Source organism: Bos taurus, chromosome 17 (genome assembly GCF_002263795.3).
Source record: "Bos taurus isolate L1 Dominette 01449 registration number 42190680 breed Hereford chromosome 17, ARS-UCD2.0, whole genome shotgun sequence".
Taxonomy (NCBI): Eukaryota; Metazoa; Chordata; class Mammalia; order Artiodactyla; family Bovidae; genus Bos; species Bos taurus.
Genome location: NC_037344.1, coordinates 66,952,118 through 66,976,353, shown reverse-complemented (window position 1 = coordinate 66,976,353; position 24,236 = coordinate 66,952,118). Strand labels below are relative to the sequence as shown.

At 51.0% G+C, this 24,236-nt stretch overlaps 2 long non-coding RNA genes across 4 annotated transcripts in view; both read left to right on the top strand.

The window, feature by feature from the left end:
* LOC100849610 (uncharacterized) overlaps positions 1-16,979 on the top strand; it is a 142,269-nt gene extending 125,290 nt beyond the window's left edge. For 2 of the 3 annotated variants that reach the window (XR_009491110.1, XR_812454.4), the window contains exons 2-3: positions 15,283-15,396; positions 16,772-16,979. This is a non-coding gene — a long non-coding RNA (uncharacterized lncRNA). Of the gene's footprint in view, positions 1-12,669; positions 14,768-15,282; positions 15,397-16,771 lie in introns of those variants that run through there. The other variant, XR_238184.5, reaches the window with a different exon arrangement.
* A 2,632-nt stretch (positions 16,980-19,611) lies between these two features.
* LOC132342644 (uncharacterized) lies at positions 19,612-23,044 on the top strand. Its single transcript, XR_009491111.1, has 2 exons — positions 19,612-20,582; positions 21,301-23,044. It is a non-coding gene; the product is annotated as an uncharacterized lncRNA (long non-coding RNA).
* Positions 23,045-24,236: the final 1,192 nt, after the last annotated feature.

Sequence of the window (24,236 nt, the reverse complement as noted above, 5' to 3'; positions counted from 1 at the left end):
TCAGCTGGCAAGTGGAAGTAACTATTGCTGCTCAGTACGTGGTGGTGAAGTTTGAAACAGATGTCGGAATGGTTGCAGGTAGTGGGTGCTTATTGAATGTCACACAGGGAGGGAGAAAGAGAGACATTCAGTACTTTTATTTTGGCAGCATCATTTTTTTTTTTAAACCTCAGATCCACCCAAGTCTAAAGAAGGAATGGATGGGGCAGAAGAGCATAAGTCCTAGAGTTGTCTCCAGGATAGCAGAGTGGTACCTGGGTGAGGAGGGTAGGAGGAGGGAGACTCTTTCTTTTTTCAGCAGTTGTGTTGAGATATAACTCGCTTACCATACAATTCGCCTTATGGGTACAATTCAGTGTTTTAAATATACTGACAGACTGGGAGTCTGGACCAATCAGTGCCCTGAAGGGAGACTCTTCAGTATACAGTCGGCCAGCCACCTGTGGGTCCTGCATCCAACCACGGTTCCACCAACCTCAGATAGAAAATATTCAGGAAAAAGAATTCCAATAAATGCCAGTAAAAAGCAAGACTAGGATTTGCTCTTTGCAGGCACCTATTCACATAGCGTTCCTGTTGTCTTTATAACTATTTCCATAGTATTGACATTGTGTTCACTTCAGTCGCTCAGTTGTGTCTTTGCGACTCTTTGCGACCCCATGAATCGCAGCACGCCAGGCCTCCCTACCCATCACCAACTCCCGCAGTTCACCCAGACTCACGTCCATCGAGTCAGTGATGCCATCCAGCCATCTCATCCTCTGTCGTCCCCTTCTCCTCCTGCCCCCAATCCCTCCCAGCATCAGAGTCTTTTCCAATAAGTCAACTCTTCGCATGAGGTGGCCAAAGTACTGGAGTTTCAGCTTTAGCATCATTCCTTCCAAAGAAATCCCAGGGCTGATCTCCTTCAGAATGGACTGGTTGGATCTCCTTGCAGTCCAAGGGACTCTCAAGAGTCTTCTCCAACACCACAGTTCAAAAGCATCAAGTTTTCGGCACTCAGCTTTCTTCACAGTCCAACTCTCACATCCATACATGACCACAGGAAAAACCATAGCCTTGACTAGACGAACCTTTGTTGGCAAAGTAATGTCTCTGCTTTTGAATATGCTATCTAGGTTGGTCATAACTTTCCTTCCAAGGAGTAAGCATCTTTTAATTTCATGGCTGCAGTCACCATCTGCAGTGATTTTGGAGCCCCAAAAAATAAAGTCTGACACTGTTTCCACTGTTTCCCCATCTATTTCCCATGAAGTGATGGGACCAGATGCCATGATCTTTGATTTCTGAATGTTGAGCTTTAAGCCAACTTTTTCACTCTCCTCTTTCGCTTTCATCAAGAGGCTCTTTAGTTCCTTTTCACTTTCTGCCATAAGGGTGGTGTCATCTGCATATCTGAGGTTATTGAGATTTCTCCCAGCTATCTTGATTCCAGATTGTGCTTCATCCAGCCCTGCATTTCACATGGTGTACTTTGCATAGAAGTTAAATAAGCAGGGTGAGAATATACAGCCTTGACGTACTCCTTTTCCTATTTGGAACCAGTCTGTTATTCCATGTCCAGTTCTAACTGTTGCTTCCTGACCTGCATACAAATTTCTCAAGAGGCAGGTCAGGTGGTCTGGTATTCTCATCTCTTTCAGAATTTTCCACAGTTTATTGTGATCCACACAGTCAAAGGCTTTGGCATAGTCAATAAAGCAGAAATAGATGTTTTTCTGGAACTCTCTTGCTTTTTCCATGATCCAGCAGATGTTGGCAATTTGATCTCTGGTTCCTCTGCCTTTTCTAAAACCAGCTTGAACATCAGGAAGTTCACGGTTCACGTATTGCTGAAGCCTGGCTTGGAGAATTTTGAGCATTACTTGACTAGCGTGGGAGGTGAGTGCAATTGTGCCGTAGTTTGAGCATTCTTTGGCATTGCCTTTCTTTGGGATTGGAATGAAAACTGACCTTTTCCAGTCCTGTGGCCACTGCTGAGTTTTCCAAATTTGCTGGCATATTTGTGATACTTTCACAGCATCATCTTTCAGGATTTGGAATAGCTCAATTGGAATTCATCACCTCCACTAGCTTTGTTCATAGTGATGCTTTCTGAGGCCCACTTGACTTCACATTCCAGGATGTCTGGCTCTAGGTCAGTGATCACATCATCGTGATTATCTTGGTCATGAAGATCTTTTTTGTACAGTTCTTCTGTGTATTCTTGCCACCTCTTCTTAATATCTTCTGCTTCTGTTAGGTCCATACCATTTCTGTCCTATATCGAGCCCATCTTTGCATGAAATGCTCCCTTGGTATCTCTAATCTTCTTGAAGAGATCTCTAGTCTTTCCCATTCTGTTGTTTTCCTCTATTTCTTTGCATTGATCACTGAGGAAGGCTTTCTTATCTCTCCTTGCTATTATTTGGAACTCTGCATTCAGATGCTTATATCTTTCCTTTTCTCCTTTGCTTTTCGCTTCTCTTATTTTCACAGCTATTTGTAAGGCCTCCCCAGACAGCCATTTTGCTTTTTTGCATTTCTTTTCCATGGGGATGGTCTTGATCCCTGTCTCCTGTACAATGTCACGAGCCTCATTCCATAGTTCATCAGGCACTCTATCTATCAGATCTAGGCCCTTAAATCTATTTCTCACTTCCACTGTATAATCATAAGGGATTTGATTTAGGTCATACCTGAATGGTCTAGTGGTTTTCCCTACTTTCTTCAATTTAAGTGTGAATTTGGTGACATTGTGTTAGGTAGCATTAAAAAATCCAGGAATAATTAAAAAGATGGGCATAGGTTATAGGCAAACACTATGTCCATTTTCTGTAAAAAAAACCCTTGAGTATCCGTGGATTTTGGTGCCTATGGGAGTCTGGACAAATCAATGCCCTGCAAATACTGAGGAATAACTGTACTAATAGACTTTTTAGTATACATCCTTTTGAATTATGAACCGTAATAGTATATCCCTTGCTCAACTGCAAAAAATCAAACCGAAGCAAAACAATCCAACACAAGCAAGAACAGTGAACGTGTTAGTCACTCAGTCGTGTCTGACTGTGAAACAATGGACTGTAGCTCACCAGGCTCCTCTGTCCATGGGATTGTCCAGGCAAGAATACTGGAGTGGGTAGCCATTCCCTTCTCCAGGAGATCTTCCCAACCCAGGGATCAAACCTGGGGCTCCTGCATTGCAGGTGGCTTCTTCACTGTCTGAGCCACCAGGAAAGCCCCAACAGGAACAGTGGCTCAGGTTAATTTGAATGCTCCCGCTGTGAGGATGTACATTTTGGAACAACCTCTCAAATATGCTTTCCTTTGCTGGACTCATTGTCTGACTTAGGGATCCTTGCACGCTCAGTGGGTCCCCTGTTGGTCTTTGGAGAAGCCTCCAACCTGAATTGGGAGTTCAAGGCTCCTCACTGCTTTGAGAAGACACAGGTAATGGGAGGTCCCTCTGACAATCAGACAATGGATAAATGGATCTAGGTGCCTGCCAGAGAGCCTGGGGGCTGGGTGGGTACCTCTCCAAAAAAAGTCCTTCCCACCATCATTTATCTACATTTTTACCAGGTAAGGGATCATTGCCCAGGTCTGTTTACTCTGCTGGCCTCTGGTTTCTCTCAGTAGGAGCTGGGTCTCAGAGCTCGTCCTGGAGGACAAGGGTCTGTGTATCCGCTGATGGAAGAAATGGGTGGGGGCCCCAACAAGTTGGACCAGAAAGAAGGCTGAGCACCAAAGAACTGATGCTTTCGAATTGTGCTGCTGGAGAAGACTCTTGAGAGTCCCTTGGACTGCAAGGAGATCAAACCAGCCAATCCTATAGGAAATCAACCCTGAATATTCCTTGGAAGGACTGATGCTAAAGATGAAGCTCCAATACTTTGGCCACCTGATGCGAAGAGCTGACTCATTGGAAAAGACCCTGATGCTGGGAAAGATTGAGGCCAAGAGGAAAAGGAGATGATGGAGAATTAGATGGTTGGATGGCATCACTGACTTAATGGACATGAATTTGAGCAAACTCCAGGAGATAGTGATGGACAGGGAAGCCCGGTGTGCTACAGTCCATAGGGTTGCAAAGAGTTGGACACGACTTAGCGACTGAATGACAACAAGCAAGTTAGTGACTATGGAGCCGAGGGAAGCGGAGGGTCCAGGGGGCCACAGTCACAACCCCGAGGTGCAGGAAGGGTGTGGGGCCCACGGGGTGGCACTTTGGGTCTTGGGACAACCTGGGCAGAGTCAGCTGAGGTCCTGGGACAAGCTGAGCTCAGGCTCCCAAATAAAGGATGTCCTTGACGCCTCCTGACTGCCCTTCCTGCCTCCCCAAGGACCTACCCGGCGCTGGCACTGCAGCTGCTCTGCCCACCTCCCCACTGCAGGCCCAGTCCAGGCCATCATCTTTGCTCATCTCTGTTAAGAGATGGTCCTTCTTGGTCGGCTCCGATCAGCATCCATGCAGCAGCCATAGGTGTTTAAAAGTCTGACCCTGCCACCTCTAGCTTTCAGCCTTCCACCCTGCTCCTACCCCAGGCTGCCTCCAGGCCCGGCTATTTGGCTTCTGCTGTGACCTCACTTCTCCCCAGCCTCCTCCATGCATCCTGACTCTCCTCGGGGCAACTCCATTTGTCCTTCCCAGGCCTCCCACTCAGGAGGGTGTGCAGGCCTCCCGCTCAGGAGGGTTTGCAGCCCTCCCCATGTTGCTCAAGTCTCTCTTTACCTGCCTGCCTCCCACGAGGGCAGGGTCCCGGCCTGTCTTGTTCATAAGCAGCACTAGCACGGGAACAGTGCAACCTCAGGGGCTCAGTAAGTGTTGGCTGGATTAACCATAGCCTGGCCCCCAGTCCCAGAGTGCCTTGAGGGGAGCAGACTGAGGCCAAAGGGGTCTGGAGAGAACTGATGACTAAGCAGCTACTGTGCGCTGGGTCTGCTCCTGTCTGTCTGCATGTGTCCCCTTGTTGGATCCTGACGTCGACTTTGCGAGGGGGCCTGATCTTGTCTCTACTTCCCAGTTGATGAAACAGAGGCCGAAGGGAAGTCAAGTCTACAACTCTGCTCTGTATTGTGAAAGCCAGGAGAGGTAGACCAGGATCTGAACCCAGAGCCAGGGCTAATTCTGGAGCTGGTTCTCTTGGATCTAGAAGCCAGTTGCTTGGATTTGTGGCCCCCTCTTGACCTCTTACCAGTGAGCCATTTCCCTGGTCCAGGTCTCAACTTCCTCATTTGTAATGAGGGGGTGGAACCAATGTCTGCAAGTGATGGAAGGAAGTCACAGGTGAGTGCAGTGTAAATGGCAAAGCTCCGAGGACAGGCCGGGGCTAGTATTCCTAGCTGAGTGAGCGTGGCAGACACCGCTGATGCTCACCCACTACCCCTTGGCTCTCATCTTTCCTATGCTGGCCCACCCCATGTCTTCTAAATGCCAGTCCTTCCCTAATGAAGTTGATACTGACCAGGGGGCTTGGCCTTCCCCCATCAACAGAAATCAACTAAAGGCCAGTCAATCCTAAAGGAAATCAACCCTGACTATTCATTAGAGGGACTGATGCTGAAGCTTCAATACTTTGGCCACCTGATGCGAAGAGCCGACTCATTGGAAAAGACCCTGATGCTGGCAAAGATGGAAGGCAGGAGAAGAAAGGGGCAACAGAGGATGAGATGGTTGGAGGGCATTGCTGACTCAATGCATATGAATTTGAGCAAGCTTTGGGCGATTGTGAAGGACAGGGAAGCCTGGTGTGCTGCAGTCCTTGGAGTCACAAAGAGTGGACACAACTGAGCGACTGAATAACAATAAGTCCAGATGAGAAATTCAGGCAAGGCTTCCAGGGGCTCATGTGCCAGCTGCAGAGGGAGCTAAAACAAGTAACTCAGGTTCCTTGCTTGCTTCCGGAGGAGGGGGGCAAGCTCAGTCTTCTATGGGGTGAGGGTGAGTCCAGGGGTTGGCTGGAGGGGTGTCTGAGGTGGTTTGACCACTCCTTTGTAATGGTGAGTGCAGATGGCATGAACAATACCCCGCTTTTGCTCCCAACACCCAGCTTTGTTTTTTTTTTTTTTGTTCCTGGCTCTTCAGAAATGACAGCAGGGCATTTTTTTCTTCCTTTTTTGATATCTTTTGATCCAGAATTTGCCCCAACTGTGCCGGCACACAGTCCCGTGTAGTTTCTCTGAATTGTGTAGCTTGAGGAGACGTGCATCCAGGGGCAAGCTTTGCCGCCCTGCAGCAAAGAGGCCCAGGTCCCAGGCCGGTCTCATGGGGACAGAGGTTAACACACCAGGGGAGTACCCCTCGGCCAATGGCAGACCCTACGGGAGATGGAGGATCAGTACCCCAGCTCCCCCTTCCCTTGGGTGAGACACTCCTAGGCGTGGTTCAAGGTCTCCCAGAGGTCCCCAGGGGGCTGGAGCCCCAGTCACTTCTTCTAACTTCTTCCTTGCTTCTCCCCCAAACCCTCTTATATCCTTTGCACCACCATGCTTGTCAGCAGAGGTGTGCTTTTGGGGCAGCCCACCCTGGACGGGCAGGAGAGACATGCTCCTTTGAAACAAGACCCAGAGCTTTGCTTCTAGGTTTCCTGTAAAGCCCTCCCTCACCCCCTAATCAGGGCATCATGGCGGGGGAAGCATCCTGCATTTGTTACCTGGAGGAGGGAATGATGCTTCTGGGGCATGAGGAGGGACGATCACTTCACAGGTCAGAACCTCAAATATAAGCAATTCATTGGGAAGAACTGGTGACCCATGACCCACCCCACCCCCAACGAGACAGAGACCTCCTGCCCCACCCCCCACACCCCAAGCCCCACCCCCACACCCCACCACCCCGTGAGGCCGCCAGAAAAGAAGAGAAGCCGGAGGTCACCCCATGACAGGAGTCACACGGCAGGTGCGATCAGAACCGAGCTCGGGTGGCTTTGGTCCCGCAAGTTCAGTGACAGGAAACCAACATTTGTGCTCTGCAGACTTGAGTTCAGGCCAAGAGATTCTTGCTATTATTTGGAGAGAAGCTTGCCTGCCTGACTCACTTACAAAGCACTCTCTCCCTCCCTACACCCCCAGGCTCTTTCTCGCTGCACTTTCCCCTCACCTGGCTCTGACTCACCTTGCTCCTTCTGGCCTGGAGGCCCCAGGGTGTTTTCTGGAGCCCAGCCCTTCTGGGGAAGGAGACACCTGAGGGGGACACCTGGCTTGGGGGTGGTGTCTCTCCCTCCAGACAGGAAAAGGTGCTGCACGTTGGGATTAGCCTGAGTGGGTTGGGCTGCCAGGGAGCCAGAGGCTGGCTGCAGGGTCTGGGGAGGCACTACTGGAGGGGGCTATTTAGCCAGGCTCTGCTGTGTGACCCTGGGGAAGTCAGAGCCTCCCTCTGAGCTCTGTCTCTGCAGAGTGAAGGGCTTAAGATTGGTCTTCTGTCTCCTGATCTAAATATGCTTTGATTCTGGAGCAGCTGGGCTTTCAGTGTCAGAAAGACCCCTGAGCTTCCTCCCTCCCTTCCTCTGTCCCTTCCTTCATCCCCCTGCTCCTCCCCCGCCCACACCTGGCCTCACTCAGGATGCTGAAGGCACAGGGAGCATCCGCACTGGCCCTGCCTTAGGGGCCCACTGTGGCAGCGGACAGATGTGTTAAGAGCCGGTTGCATGAGAAGGCAGGAAGGGCATGTTACCAATGACCTGCACCTCTGCCCGAGCCCCTCTTTGGTGCCAGGTGCTGGGCACGCCTTACTGCACTGAGTCTCAGAGCCTCCCCAGAGTCAGCGTCCTTTGTCATCTCCACTTTCCAGGTGAAGAAACCGACCAGTGAGAGATGAGGGTCCCACATGTAAGAAGGGAGGCTTGGGATTGTTCTAGTTTTTTAAGATTTTTTTTTTTTTTTGATGTGGACCATTTTTAAAGTCTTTGTTGAATTTGATACCATTCTGTTTCTGTTTTATGTTTTAGTTTTTTGGCTGCGAGACGTGTGAGATCTTAGTTCCCCGACTAGGGATTGAACCCACACCCCCTGCATTGGAAGGCAAAGTCTTAACAATTGGACTATCAGCGATGTCCCGGGATCGAGGTTTGAATCAGGCCTACCAGGCCCAAGGCCCACACTCAGAATGACCAGTTTTGTTTCATTTTACCATAGGAGATAGCAGGAGCCTTGAGCACCAGGAGAGAAGGCTGCCTACCCAGCTCTGCTGGGGAGCAGAGGGGAAAAGGGCACAGACGTTCTCCGCCCAAGGATCCCAAAGCTCTTAGTTGCCTTGTCTCTCTCACCCTCTAGACAGACGAAACTTGGAGAGCCAACATTTGTCACAATTACGTGACAGCCATACTAGCTGATAATCCCTGATGAAGAGCCTCCTTAGCTCTGATTGGTGGGCTTCAAAAGGGTTTTTCATACTGTTCATGGGGTTCTCAAGGCAAGAATACTGAAGTGGCTTGCCATTCCCTTCTCCAGTGGACCATGTTTTGTCAGAACTCTCCACAATGACCCTTCCGTCTTGGGTGGTCCTACACGGCATGGCTCATAGTTTCATTGAGTTAGACAATCCTGGAATGCGAAGTCAAGTGGGCCTTAGGATGCATCACTACGAACAAAGCTAGTGGAGGTGATGGAATTCCAGTTGAGCTATTTCAAATCCTAAACGATGATGCTGTGAAAGTGCTGCACTCAATATGCCAGCACATTTGGAAAACTAAGCAGTGGCCACAGGACTGGAAATGGTCAGTTTTCAATCCAATCCCAAAGAAAGGCAATGCCAAAGAATGTTCAAACTACCACACAATTGTACTCATCTCACACGCTAGCAAAATAATGCTCAAAATTCTCCAAGCCAGGCTTCAACAGTACGTGGACCGTGAACTTCCAGATGTTCAAGCTGGATTTAGAAAAGGCAGAGGAACCAGAGATCAAATTGCCAACATCCGTTGGATAATCAAAAAAGCAAGAAAGTTCCAGAAAAACATCTCAGTTCAGTTCAGTTCAGTTGCTCAGTCATGTCCAACTCTTTGCGACCCCATGAATTGCAGCACGCCAGGCCTCCCTGACCATCACCAACTCCCGGAGTTCACTCAGACTCACATCCATCAAGTCAGTGAAAAACATGTACTTCTGCTTTATTGCCTATGCCAAAGCCTTTGACTGTGTGGATCACAACAAACTGGAAAATTCTTCCAAGAGATGGGAATACCAGACCACCTGACCTGCCTACTGAGAAATCTGTATGCAGGTCAAGAAGCAACAGTTAGAACTGGACATGGAGCAACCGACTGGTTCCAAATAGGAAAATGAGTACTTCAAGGCTATATATTGTCACCTTGCTTATTTAAGTTATATGCAAAGTACATCATGCGAAATGCAGGGCTGGATGAAGCACAATCTGGAATCAAGATAGCTGGGAGAAATATCAATAACCTCAGATATGCAGATGACACCACCCTTATGGCAGAAAGAAAATAGAGCTAAAGAGCCTCTTGATGAAAGTGAAAGAGGAGAGTGGAAAAGTTGGCCTAAAATTCAACATTCAGAAAACTAAAATCATGGCATCCGGTCCCATCATGTCATGGCAAATAGAAGGGGAAACAATGGAAATAGTGAGTGACTTTATTTTGGGGGGGCTCCAACATCACTGCAGATAGTGATTGCAGCCATGAAATTAAAAGATATTTGCTCCTTGAAAGAACAGTTATGACCAATCTAGACAGCATATTAAAAAGCAGAGACATTGTTTTGCCAACAAACGTCCATCTAGTCAAAGCTATGGTTTTTCCAGTAGTCATGCATGGATGTGAGAGTTGGACTATAAAGAAAGCTGGGTGCTAAAGAATTGATGCTTTTGAACTGTGGTGTTGGAGAAGACTCTTGAGAGTCTCTTGGACTGCAAGGAGATCCAACCAGTCCATCCTAAAGGAAATCCATCCTGAATATTCATTGGAAGGACTGATGCTGAAGCTGAAACTCCAATACTTTGGCCACCTGATGGGAAGAACTGACTCATTGGAAAAGAATCTGATGCTGGGAAAGATTGAAGGTGGGAGGAGAAGGGGATGACAGAGGATGAGATGGTTGGATGGCATCACTGACTTGATGGACATGAGGTTGAGCAAGCTCTGGCAGTTGGTGATGGACAGGGAAGCCTGGCATGCTGCAGTCCATGGAGTTGCAAAGAGTTGGACATGACTGAGTGAATGGGCTGGACTGGACTGAACTGAACTGACCCTAAGGGTTTGATCCTGACCAATCTCTGTAGTACAGAGGAATGGGCTTTGCTGATTGGCTGGTTATGGGGGATGGGCTTAAGTCCTGGCACTGGTGGGCGGGGCTAGTACTTTCCAGTCCACGCTGAGAGTCAGGGAAGGGCATTGCACATCAAGGTCCTCTTAACAGAGGAGGTAAGAACAGAGACATCCCCTAATCCAGCATTTAGGAAAATCAGCTCATTACTCCCCACAAGTGACCCTGAGTTATAGAGAGGCTAAGAGACTCACCCAAGGTCACACAGCTCCTAAGTGGCCGTGCTGGAGTTTGAACCCTAAAAGTCAGGCTCTGGCGTCTGTGTTTTTAACTGCAGTGCTATGCTGCTACTGCTGCTAAGTCGCTTCAGTCGTGTCCGACTCTGTGCGACCCCATGGACTGCAGCCTACCAGGCTTTTCTGTCCATGGGATTCCCCAGGCAAGAATACTGGAGTGGGTTGCCATTTCCTTCTCCAATGCATGAAAGTGGAAAGTGAAAGTGAAGTCGTTCAGTCGTGTCTGACTCTTAGCGACCCCATGGACTGCAGCCTACCAGGCTCCTCCATCCATGGGATTTTCTGGGCAACAGTACTGAAGTGGGGTGCCATTTGGTGCCTCTCAAAATAAAGCTCAGAGCTTGAATCAATAGATCCTGTTTGGAAGTGGGGAGTGGGGGAAGGAGGTGGGAGGTGGTGATACTTTGAGGTTACCAAACTCCTGCACGTTAGCGTCCTTCCCACCCCCAGAAACCTGACCATTGTTTCACAGATGATAAAGGTGGCCAAACCTGGCTGGCTTCTGTCGTTCACACTTGGCTCCGTGGTTACCGGCAGTGGGATCGCCACGGCCTTAAGAAACGGATCTTAATCGCACCCGTTGCAGCCCCAGCTGCCGCTTGTCAGCTCTGCACAGGGGACCCGCTTTGGGCAGTGTCTGCAGAAGTTCAAGTAGCTTCTTGAGGACACGTCTTAGAGAGGGACCTCAGGGTCAATTGCCCAGGTTTCTTGACTGTGTGGGGTGGATTGAGGGGGAGGATGGTGGTTTAGAATACCAATCTGCCGGCATTAGCATTCTTTGTCCTCTTGAGAAGATGTCTCTTGCTTTCCTGTGTCTAATTTTGTTGCAGCTTAAATATCCAAGAGATGTCCCTAAACAAGTATTTTTAAACCCAAATGTCCTTTCAGAGGCCTTGGCTAAATGCACTCTGGAAATAACTCCAGAACCAACTTTTTTGTTTATTTCCCTTCTTTGCTCTTGTTCCTCCCTCCCGGTCCACCATCTGGCCTTGAATAAACCTATATTATGCATTTACTCTTTGTTAGCACCCCATGTTAACATCCCAGGGAGACACAATGAACTTGCCCTTGGCTTAAAGGAGCTCTAATCTTTTTGGAGGAGACAGAGTAGCAATCACCATGTAGTGGGAGCCCTTGAGGGCAGGAGGAAAGGAGGTCACCCCTGCTGGGAGGATTTTAAGATTGAGTGTGGGGAAGGGAAGGCACCCTGAGCAGAGGACACAGCACAGGGAAAAGCAGAGAGGTGTGCAGAAGTCAAAGTTCATGAGCATCACGTGGTTTGGTTGTACAGACAGGGAGTCTCAGGAGTCATAGCCAAGCCATTGAGAGCTGTATTGTGGCCGAAGGAGGAGAGTGTGTGTTCCAGGGCCAAGAGGACACTGGACTAGGAGTCCAGAGACACAGTCCAGGCTCTCTATGTTAAGGATGCCTTGGTGAGTCAGGGTGCCTCTCTGAACCTCGATCTCTTCCTCTATAAGAGCAGACGCGTGTTCAGTTGACCTTTAAAGCACTTTGTGACTCAAACATCTGATGTATTTCAGTGATGTTCCTTTCCTTGTCCTTCCTGGAATCCCTCCCCAGCTCAAGCATCCAGCAAAGGCCTTGACTCCCCAGGCCTCATCTGGTTCCAGAGATAAGTGGTTCTTCCTCATCCTGGTGGGTCTATCTACTGAAGCTTTGAGGGGTGCTCCTGGGGTGTCATTGCATACCACCTAATTGATTTTGATTTTAGTTCCACAGCCGTGCTGTAATTATGAAAGCCTGCTGCAATTATCAAAACACAGCTCCAAATATTTCATTATTAAAATACCCCTATGGTCTATTATTAATTCATTAGATAAATTTGGATTATATGACGCAATAATTAATGTGCAGGCATGAACCTGGGGAGCTTGGCCACTGTGAGTCATGTGACAACTGAAGGAAGAAATGGAAAGCTGGGAGAATGAGGGTGGAGATGGGAGAGAAAGGAATAAACAAGAGGAAAAACAGGTGCTTATGGAGGGTTAATCACCAGTTGCCCTCTGACATTCATTTAACCATCCGTTCAATCAACATTTATTGCTGGTCTACTCCATACTCAGAATTTCGAGTACCTCACCATCCAAGTATTAATGGTTATGGGATGGTTTCTGGGGTTTTCTTTCATCCATCTGTATATTCATCTACCCATCTATTCACCATTCTATGCATCCATCCACCCACCCACCCGTCTACCACCCAATCCACCGATCCACTCTCCTATCCATCCTTCCATTCACCTACCCATCCACCGTCCCATCCCTCCATCCAGCCAGCCACCACTCATCCATCCATCCTGATGGATTCCACCAGGACATGTTGGTTCAGTTCAGCAAAGTTTTCTAGAATACCTGTGTGCCAAGGCTCTGTGTCAGGAACCAGTGGTCCCTAACTTGATAAATCAAGAAGCGGCCTGATGTGTGCAGAGATCTAACGGCAGATAATCTAGAAGGTGAGAGCACGGAGAGCCAGGGGACACTGAAGCCGTGGAAATCAGCAGCAGTCATATCACGGAGGGTCTCAATGGTCAGATGAAGGAGGTTAGATGTTTCTTGAGGTTCCTGAGGGCCATGGGAGGATTTGTCACTAGAAAGTGGCATAACGAAAGGTTATGGGAAATGCATGGCTCTGGTTACTGTGCTGAGGATGGGCTGGGAGGGGTTAGCTCAGAGGTCAGGACCTGTTGAGAAAGTTGTTGCTGGCATGTAGGGGAGAGATCCAGAGGGCCTCATAGGAAAGCATGGCTTTTCTACTTGCTTGCTGTGTGATCTTGAGTAAGTTACCTAACTTCTCTGTGCCTCTGGAAAAAGAGAATCATAGTAGTTCCCTTCTCACAGGGTTGGATGAGGTGACCCAAAACAGTGTTTGGAATGGTGCCTAATGCATAACAGCTCCTATTGGGATGGCGGGGTGGTGGTGGGTGGGAATGATGATGCTCCTCGACCTCTGATCTCTCGGGACTCAGTTTCCTTATGTGTAAAACATATCACCACCGTGTGTTTAAAGGGTTGTCTGGGGATTCAACGGTTTGATACACACCATGTGCTAGATAGAATAGAGACCGGCCGGAACGGAATTCCAAGGAATCCGCTATGAAATCCAAGGATCCAGTTGCAAAATGAAAACGCCAGGCTTCCTGTTCAAAATTACGTATGAACTTGAAGACGGCAACAGCAGAGCTTCACATCGAGCGCAGGCCCCTTCACGTCAACTTGACAGGTCGACAAAGGGGAAATTCCAGGCAAAGGGAACAGCTTGTACGAAGGCTCGCACGGGCCCTGGAACAGAGAATCTGAAGCTGGGGTTGTTTCGGAAAATGAAAGCCCATGGCCGTCATGATCCCAGGATATTTGCAGGATGCCTCAGACACACGATGCCTGTCCTAATCCTCCATCCCTCAGTTTGGGCGGGGGCCCAGCTGGACCAAGTGTGCCCCTGGACCAAGTCCCCAGAGACTTGCACTGAGTTTTCCAAGGATGCGCAGCCTGTTTGGGGGCAGGGCCTGAGCTGGAGCCAGTTGTTCAGGGCCCTTCACTAGAACCCCCTCTGCCTCTAGGCGCTCCGCAGACATCAGGAGTGGAAACAATTCAGAGACATTTGGAAAAAAAAAAAACCCAAAACCCAAGCTGGCTTGTCGTTTCTGTCACTGTCATACTTCAGAAAGATCTACTGGGGGCAATCAGAGAAGAATAGGTCTGTAAAACTCAGCGTTTCCCTATTAGCTTTCAAAAGTTTTGCACAACATACTTTATGTGTGTTTATAGAAAAGAGAAAAAAAAAAAAAACCAAGACCCACATTGATTGAAAAAATGTGTTGTTATTGAAAGGGCCGAGTTGAACTCTCTGCAGAGCGTGGTGCTCGACAAGACTTGGAAGGCGAAGATTTCACATAAATAGTTGTGCCGAGTTGTTATGGCAACTGAAATTTGAAAAGTAAATAGGTTTAGGGGAAATATTTTCCCTTGTCTCTGGAGGAGTTTTCTGTTGCGGATCATTTGCAAAAGGAGGAGTTACTTCGATGCCCAGTGGATTTGGTGTATGTTGTTGAAGGACAGACGTGTGGGGTTCCTGTGCTGGGGGCGGTCTCCGTGCCCATGGGGCAGCTGCTTTCCTTTCATCAAGTAGGGGTTGAGATGGGTGGCAGGGTCACGCACGCTGTGTGGCCGTGCACCAATGACTTGCCCTCTCTGGGCGTCCACTTTTCTCTCTATAGAATAGTTTGGTGGAAACGCACAGTCATACAGGTGAGTACCTATTGTTTTGGGGATAGGCACCTACTTGTGGGTTGGACCATCACCACAGGGTACTGGGGTAGGTGTGTGTGCTCCACTCCATTGGTAAGAATTGGGGAAATAGGCTCAGGGCAGAAGAGAGGCTTGCCGGCCATAACACAGCAGCCAATGCAATGCTTGCATTCCTGCCCAGAGTATCTTCTTCTGCCATGTTCCTGAGCAGCCTTGCTCACGAAAGCTGGCAGCTGGCTCATCGTGGTGAGACCCCAACGACCACCCATCTCCGGGGAGCCCTGGCCAGCAGCCATTCACCCGTGGGAGCCTTGTGAGGGCTGGAGACACTCCTGGGTGGAATCAGGGTGGATCCCAGGACACAGCACAACCCCTCCTATTTGCAGAGAGGCCCCGGGTCCTCTGATTCTCCCCTCTCCACAGTGGGGACACCCTGCTTCAAATGGGGAAGGGCCCGCTGGCTTTGGAGGAGGCAGCAATGAAGAATGATTACTCTCACATTCTTGTCTCCTCAGAGAAGAGCTGTACATGCCCCATGGCATATAAGCCTCATGGCAGCAGAGACCAGGTTGGCGCTGGGTACATTGACTCCATTCGTGGTTGCTGACCGAGGCGCAGAGCAGTAAAAGGTGTGTGTGTGTGGGGGGGGGCGGGGAGCATGTCTTCAAGTCACGTGGCTGGCAAGTGAGGCTTCTTCTGATGTCCTGAGTGGCCTGGCACTGGGGTGAGTGCCCAGGAATGTAATGAGCGCCCCGCCCCCGGGGGCATTCAAGCTCATAGGTTGGACTTGGGAGAAGGTTCTGTAAGCAGGAGGCTAAACTGGATGACTCCAAAATATTCCCAAAGAGCTTGGAACATGGGCCATGTGCACATGTGTGTGTGTGAGCGTGCGTGCATGTGTGTAAGCATGCATGTCTGTGTGTGCATGGTTCATTGTGTCCACATGTCTTCATTTGTGCGTGTCTGTGCTTGCACGTGTCCACACGTGTGCCTGTGTGTACACTCACACGTATGTGCTCTTGTGCGTCCACACGCATGCCTCTATGTGTGTACGTGTGGAGTCACCTGCAAAAACTCCCCCTTTTCTACTACTTGTGTCTGGACCACCTGGTCCTTGGCTGGGCCCTCAGGTCACTGTGGATTTGAGGACCCAGCACCTGGGGTGGGGCGGGCGTGGGGCCGTGAGGACTGTCTTAAGGGCTGGGACGACGAAGCCACCCGATTTGAATCCTGCCCTTTTCTGTCTGGGAGGCTGTGGCTTGAGCAGGGTAGCCCCTAAATCCCAGTCCCCAGCAGGGAGCTGGGACACTGTCAGGGCATGCCTGCCGGGTCATGGCCAAGGTTCAGTGACGTCTGTCTGCCTGGCCCACTTGCCCCTCTCCCCAGGCTGGCGTCCTCAACACGTCTGCCTCCGCCGCCGTTGATGGCACCAGATGCTCGGGGCCAGCACAGACACACTCCCCAAAACCCAGAGACAGCCAGCTCCAGCTCTTCCCAGAAGAGGCCAGGCCTGGCTCCCCCAGTGGGGATCTAAAAACACACCATGGGCTGGGGGGTCCTATTTGGGGAGCCCCCTGGGCTCATTGGGAGCCTCTTATTCAGGAAGGGTGACTTTGATAAACTGAAGTTCTGAATTGTTTTTCAAAAATGCAAAAGGAAAGGAGAGAGACGGACATGGAGACAGAGAGACGTAGGTATCCATCTCTATGTATGTATGTATGTGTGTGTGTCTCTCTCCTTCCATGTCTGCCTCTCAGAGTCAAGACGGGAAATGAACATATTCCCAACAGCTCGGGGTGAGCTTTATTGGAAACTGATCGGAGGTTGGCCTCCAAGAATCCAGAACCAGCCCTGTCCCTGGCCAGCTGGGTGACCTTGGGGAGGCTGTCCCCCTCCAACCCTGGACTTTCTCGTCTTCTGCTTCACAACATGAGGATGGAGGGAAGGCAGGGTGCCTGGGATGTTGCAAAATGTCACCTGAATATATTTGCTCCTTCTTACCAGGTCTGGAAGCCTCCAAAGATAATCCTCCCGTAGGTGGGTTCCAGGCTGCCTTGAGAGACCACCTGAACCCCCACCCCCACGAATAATAAGGGCAGCATCGCCTATGAGTCACCTACACTGAATGTGTTTGTTCCCTCTTACTGATGGAACTTGCAATTTTTGGCTGGGTACGTGGCCTCCCAAAATAAAGACTGTATTTCTCAACCTCCCTTGTGACTACATTTTGGTCAACAAGAGGCAAACAGAGTGATGTGGAAAGAGTTTCAGGGAAACCTCTTTAAAACATCGTGGGTGGGCACCCTGTTGCCTTTTCCTCTTCTGTGCCAATTTCCTGCTGGCTGGAAGGTGGACATGATGGCTGACGCTCATGCAGCCGTATTGGACTGTGAAGACAAAGTTCCATACAGGGAGTCTCCCTCTGGACTTCTGTTATATCAGCGAGAAACAGCCTATCTTGTTGAAGCCACTGTTATTTGACTTCTCTCTCAGTCGGTCTTAACCCTAATGGATAGAATAGGAAAAAGGTAATTTCTCTTATCTGGTCTCCTCTTCTAGGATGATGGAATTTGGGCTGCTCAGCATTGGCAGAAACTGGAAAAGTCTACTTATCTTGAAGTGGATAGTCTGGCAGAAAAATACTGTCAACAGCCGTGTTCGTAGTCCAGTATTAATAACGACAATAAATGCAGTGCTATTTATCGAAGCACTCACTCTGACCCAAAGTCATACAGAGGCGGGGCCCAGATCCACACCCACACTGTGCCAGGCCGACGCCAAGACCCGCGGGTTTCTCCACTTGCATTCACGCCCTTTCTTAGGCCAATGTTTCCCAGCGTGTCACGGGTCACACTGACCGCAGTGGGCCTTTGCCTGGCTCACAGTGGGTCTATGACGTTGCAGCCAGCCCCAGGTCCACGGCCTTCTGACTTAGCACTGACCCCCTCTCCGCCTCCCGTCAGCCGCTTGGATCCACATTTGCCTCCCTCGCCAGGCTCTCTGCTCCTCGGGGGAGGAAAGAAGCACTTTGTGTTTTTATTTCCAGCTGAGAGCCTAGCACACAGTGGGTGCTCGGGGAGGTCTGATCGTGGACCCAGAGTCCTGTGTCCAGCTGGAGGCAGGACATGGAGTGGCACAGAGTGGGTCCCTTGCCGGCAGCTCTGACCATACGTTCATTCTCCAAGCATCGGAGTCAATGAGCATCTGTGTGTTCTCCAGGAGGGGACCTGAGCGTGGAGAAGAAGGGCAGGGGCACGGAGAACTGGGGCGCGGGGCAGTGCAGGGGCTAGACAGAGGGCAGGACAGGGGTGGGGGCCACAGGGCCTGGCCAGAGCGCGCTGGGCCAAATGCCCCGGGGCTCCACCGCCCTTCCCCAGGGGGCCCGGCCTTCCAGGAAACCAGACCAGTGCACGGCAGGCTGACAGGTCTCTCCAAGCAGAGAAGCTGCTGGCAGAGAGTGAGTTCTACTCACCCCGGGGTCTCTGCACAGTCCCTCAGGCGGACAGAAGCAACCACACCGCGGTCCCTTCTTTCCCTGGAAGTCAAGAGCATGGGCTCTGAACTTGGATGCAAATCCTGACTCTGCCACCCTTGGCTCATGTCCTTGGGCAGCCGACCTTTCTCTGAGCCTCGGTTTCCTCACCTGTCACGTGACGTGGAATCTCAGCTGCAAGAGAGCAAGTCACCCCTCTCTTTGTGCAGACCAGGGCTTCCCAGACTTCGCCGGGGAACTTATTAAATGAGACAGCGGGTCAGGGGCAGAGTCTGAGCTTCTGCATCTCTAATGAGGGGATGCCCAGGTTGCAGGTCCGTCCAGGGACCGCACTTTGAGTAGCGAGGCTACCAATGATCAGCCAAGTCCCGCCTGCTGCCTGCTTTTGTAAATAAAGATTTTAGGGACACAGCCACCCATTGTCTACACAAACGGGGTTGAGGGGGCAACGGAGACCCTGTGGGTGGCAAAGCTGAAAGCGTTTACTCTAGGGTCTTTTCACAGCCCAGGTTGGCTGACCCCTAGGTGGGATGTTGATCGCAGGAACGAGGAGGTGGGTTGGGGCGTCCCCTCTGCGTCCACCATGGGGATATTTCTGGCTGTGAGCTGCCCTCCGTGGGCATCTCCTCCTGACTCAGGAAGACCCCTCCCCTCGGCTGAGACAGCTAGAAAGCGGGAGGCAGGCAGAAGGCTCAGAAGGAGGAAAAGCTGGAAGAGAAAGTCACTCCAGAAAGCCCTTCCCCACCAGCCCCAGGGCCCCTCCAGCCCGCCCCACTTCCCCGCACCCCCCGACCTCGGAGAGAGGCCAGCGCTGCCCTTGCAGGCCCGGCTCCAGGAAGCTCATCTCAGGATGCACAGTCGGGTTGCATCCAATTTCCCCGGCCTCCTCATCAAAATGAGAAATCTGAGGCCCGGGCAGCCACGGAGAGCTGATAACACTCTCCCAGGTGAACCTTCCCACTTATCACCGTCGGGGTCACCTCTGTCTCGAAAGACTTGTTTTCTTAAAAAAAAAAATTAAAAAATAAAAGATTCCCTGGGATGTGTGATGGGGTTGGCGGTGATGGGGGCGGGGAGGGGGAAAGGGAAGGATAAAAAGAGACGAGGCACACTTATTTTTCCAGACTTGAGGGAGGCAGGTATGCCCCGCTCCCTGCTCCCCCTCCCCAACTGAGTCGGGGGGGCACCAAACTCAGGATTCGGGGAGGAGGGGCATGTAGGATTATTTAGATGGTGGGGCGGGGGGTCTCTCCACGTGGCAACAGTTGCCACGAGGTAGCTCAGACTCCGCCCAGGTTTGTTTGGCCAACAAAGCAGGGCTTGTACAGGAAGCAGGGTGACCGGCGGCAGTGAAGGGGCCGTTCTAAGCCCCCTCTTGCCCCTGCCCTCTTGCCGGCAGCCTGCGGGTCCTCACCTGCCTCGTCACGCTGGCCTCTCCCTGGTCTCTCTCAGCTGCAGGCTCCCTGTCCCCTGGTTTTCCACCCCTGGGTCTCCTTGTCTCTCTCCTTTGTCTCTGTGCCTCGGTGTCCCCGCGTCCCTCTGGCTGTCCCTGTCTCCGGTGGTTTGTGTCGCCCCCCTCTACCCACTCCCGGCCATTCCCTCCCTCCTGGCTCTTCTCCCCCTCTCGTCTCTCCTGTCTCTCGTCTCTCTCTCTGTCTCTTGTCTCCCTCCCGCTCAATGCTCCTCTCTCCCTCCGTGTCTCTGTCTTCCTCATCTCTGTCCGTTTCCCCATCCTCTGTCTGGGCATCTCCCCTCCTGTGTTTTCGTCTCCTCTCCCCTCCTGTGTCTGCCTCCTCCATCTCCTCACTCATTTGGAAGAAACTTTCTCTCCACTGGCCTCTCTGCTTTCCCACGCCACGGGGCTGGACCCTGCAGACCCCAGTACGGACTCTCTCTGATGCTCGGGGGTCCCCACCCTGCCCTGCAAGGTCTGAGGAGTGCCTTAGCCTGCCAGAGCCGCCCCCGTCCCAGGTCCCAGGATGCCTCCACCCCAGGACTCTGCCTGGTGAAGGGACAAGTGTCGCAAAGGGGACCAGAGTCCCCAGGAGTGAGGGTGGACCCGAGGGATGGGAGGGAAGACAGAGCTTCTGGTGGCAGGAGAGTTGGGAGGCCCAGAGTTAAGTCAGATGGGCTCAGAGACCCATGAGACACACGCAAGTACCAACTGCCTGGTAAAGGGGCAAGAACTGATCGCTTAGGGCTCAAATCCTGGCTGTGCCATGTACCAACTGGGAGACCGTGAGCAAGTCATTTTATCTTTTTGGATCTCATTTCCTCATCTGCAAAGTGGGGATCACAATAATACCTGCCTCGTGAATCAATGTGAGCATGGGAATTATTCAAATTGTGTAACACTCTTAGAACACCCCCTGACACACAGGAGGCATTCTATGAATATTAGCTTTTGTTATTATTATTGGGGCTTCCCTGGTGGCTCAGATGGTAAAAAATCTGCCTGTAATAGAGGAGACCCGGCTTCAATCCCTGGGTTGGGAAGATCCCCTGGAGAAGGGAAAGGCTACCCACTCCAGTATTCTTACTTGGAGTGTTCCATGGACAGAGGAGTCTGGTGGGTTACAGTCCATAGGGATTATTTAAATTGTGTAATACTCTTAGAACACCCCCTGACATATAGTAGGCATTCAATAAATATTAACTTTTGTTATTATTATAGGGTAATCACAAGACAGGGGAGTTCCTATATTCTGATGTGAGATCAGAGAGAAGGGCATTTTAGCTGGGGTCTTGAGTGTTGAGTAAGAGTTTTCTTCCCCCCTCTCCGTGCCCCATTCTTTCTCTTTTCACTGTTTCTATGCAACAAAGAGTACTCAGGTCATAAGAAATGTTTTTCCTTCTCCTTGCTGCCTGGGATAGCTGCTCAGCCCTAAGGTTTGCCACACACCCTTTATTCACACTGCCTGAATTCGAATCCTGGTTACCCAGAGTTCTCAGCTTAGTATGCCATTCCTCTCTTCTATTGCTATATAACCAGCCACCCCAAAACTGAGTGTTAAAGCAACACCATTTATTTTGTTCACAGATCTGCAATCTGGGAAGAGCTCAGCGGGACAGCTTCTCTCTGCTCCACTTGGCATCATCTATAGTGACTCAAAGGCTGGGGGCTGGAACCATCCACAGTCTCCTTTGCTCACACGTCTGACAGTTCATGCTGGCTCTTGGCTGGGAGCTCAGCTGGGGCTGGAACATCAAACGTGTGCCCTCTCCATGTGGCTTGGGCTTCCTTACAACATGGTGGCCGGGTTCCAAGGATGAGTGCCCCGAGAGAGGGAGGGCCAGGTGGAAGCTGAGTCATCCTTTGTAACCTAGCCTTAGAGGTCATGCGGCGTCTCCTGCTATATTCTGTTCGCTGCAGCATTTACAAAAGGCCGTCCAAATCCAAGGAGAGGAGAGCTAGATTCCACCTTTTTGTTGGGAGCAGGCAGGGTCAATGAATTTGCTGCCATGTTTTAAAGCCACCGCACAGCCTCTGCTCTGGGGTCACTGAATGCACTTCTTGGGTCCCGAGTGCACTCCTTGAACCAGTCCTTCTTGTTGCGGAAGGGGATGTTGTGACTGTCCAGGCCTGGGTCACACCCAGATTTCTGGGGCCAGTGTGCACATTGGCGGGGAGGCGGGAGCGGGGCAGGGAGGGTGAGTCTGTAACTGCAGCCAGGCTAGAGCCACATGCAACGAGAGGCTGAGATTTCTCCAGAGAAGGGAGGGTGGGAAAACAAAAACAACATATGTCCTCTTTGGAGAATAAACAAATAAACACTCAAGGACATTATTACCCAGGGTGATAAATGCTCTGTCGGCAAAAGACAGGAGGCTCCAAAGAGCAGTTCACGCTGAAGCAGGCTGTGGGGATGAAGCCTTGGACGGATGGTCAGGGACAGCCATCAGGGCAGTGATCTACACTGAGGCTGGAAGGGTGTGAGGGAGCCAGTGGGTGGAGGGCGTTTCAGGCCCACAATTTAGCCTGTGCAAAGGCCCTGTGGTCCAGAAGCTTGGCATATTCAAGGACGTGAGTAGTCATGTGGCTGGAGCAGGGTGAGTGGGTTGGGGGTGTGTCAGAGGTGAGTCCCAATCACAATGTGTCTCAAAGGCTACCCATGGCCAAGAGTTTGGGAGCGAAGGTGCTGGTGAGGTCAAGCTCAAGTTTACACATTGCTTGTTAGTCGCTCAGTCGTGTCTGACTCCTTTGCAACCCCATGGACTGTAGCCCATCAGGCTCCTCTGTCCATGGGATTCTCCAGGCAAGGATACTGGAGTGGGTTTCCATGCCCTCCTCCAGGGGATCTTCCACACCCAGGGATCAAACCTGCATCTCTTATGTCTCCTCCACTGGCAGGCAGATTCTTTACCATGGGGCCATCATGCCCCAAATGCTTGGCAAGGAGTTATTTAATAACAAGGTACCTCTTCCAAGGCTGTTGGTTCCTTTCCCCACTTCCTTTTGGCCCCTCGCTGAGATTCTTCTCTAAAATCACTACCCGTGTGGATGTGACATTTCCTGCACCCCACGTTACCCAACATCTTTCCCGTGACTCCCTCTTCCTCCAGCTTCCTGCGGCCGCTCCACCCGCTCCATCTGCCGTTAGTCATCGGAGCCCCGCCGATCCCGCTGAACCCGAGACACGCGTGACGTCAACAGGTGGCGGCCGGAAGGCGATTCCTCCGCAGCCGCCGCCCACGCTGCCTGCAGCGCGTCCATGGCTCCCTGGCGCACTCAGTCCGTCCAATTTAAATAAACAAATCCCCCAAACAGGGCCCTGTAATAGAAACGCTGACAGGCCCTTATCTACAGCGTCTCGGGGTGTGCACGGGTCCATGATAATTTGGGCCTCGCCGAGGCGGAGGAGTTATTGCAATTGTGCTGCGTCTATGACAGTTTAATCAGATCTTGAAAATCAGGGGCATTACACTGTGCACCTGCTCATGGATACAAAAAGGAGGGAAAAATGACTGGTGGAGTTTTCTATTACAGGTTTTTTTTTTTTAATACCCAGGCAGGACCCCACCATTCCACTCCCCCACTCGCCTAGGGGTATAATTCACTGCATGTGTGTGTGAGGGTGGTGAGCAAGAGAAGGGGGAACTAGAGTTCTTCTGAATGATGATAAGTATGAGGGAGGGCATCCATCCCACGAGTTTCTTTTGTCTACACTGGCTGAATCTGGGGATGATGCGATGTGTCTGGGATATGACGCAAGACACACCCGGGTTTGAGCTGTTTGTTTCTCTGCCTCCCTCCCTCTCCCCTTCTGTCCTTGCCTTTCCTCCCCTTCCCTCCCCTCTCTCCAGGGTCATTTGTTGGCCAGGTCCTAGGCACAGGATGCGGTAAAGATCCCAGAGTATCCAGGCTCTGCCTTCAAAGAAACAGCAAGTATGGTCAGCGAGAAACAGCTGTTCATCAAATGTCTTAACTTGGTTCCTAAGAAAGCGGGACTCGAGACACAGACTTAGATAAGATGTATTCGGAGTTGATTACAGGAAGCAGGGGTGAGGGAACTGAGGCTGAGATGGAGAGGAAGAAAATCCCATCGAAGGGTGTATTACTGGTCCCGGAACCACTGAGGGTGTGGCATCACACACCTGGGACAGCTCCCACACTTGGACGACGGTGGACTTCCTGGAAGAAGTGGCGTACGAGATGAAATCTGACAGCTGTAGGCAACAGGGTGGGGTTGGGGGAGGAGGAAAGAGCATTTCGGGAAGGCAGAATAGCACACACTAAGACCCAGAGGCAAGAAGAAGTGTGGTGCTTTGGAGGACTGAAGCCATATGACTGACTGATCAGCGGCAATAGAAAGAGGGCGCTGCTGGCCTTGGCCTGGGGACAGTCCCTCCGTTGCAGGATGGGATGTGTCTGCCCAGCCACGCCATGCAAGCTGTTGAGTGCGGCGCACAGGAGCATGCGCTGAGATGTCTGCACCCAGCACAGGACAGGAGACTCCCAGCTCCTCGGTGCTTTCT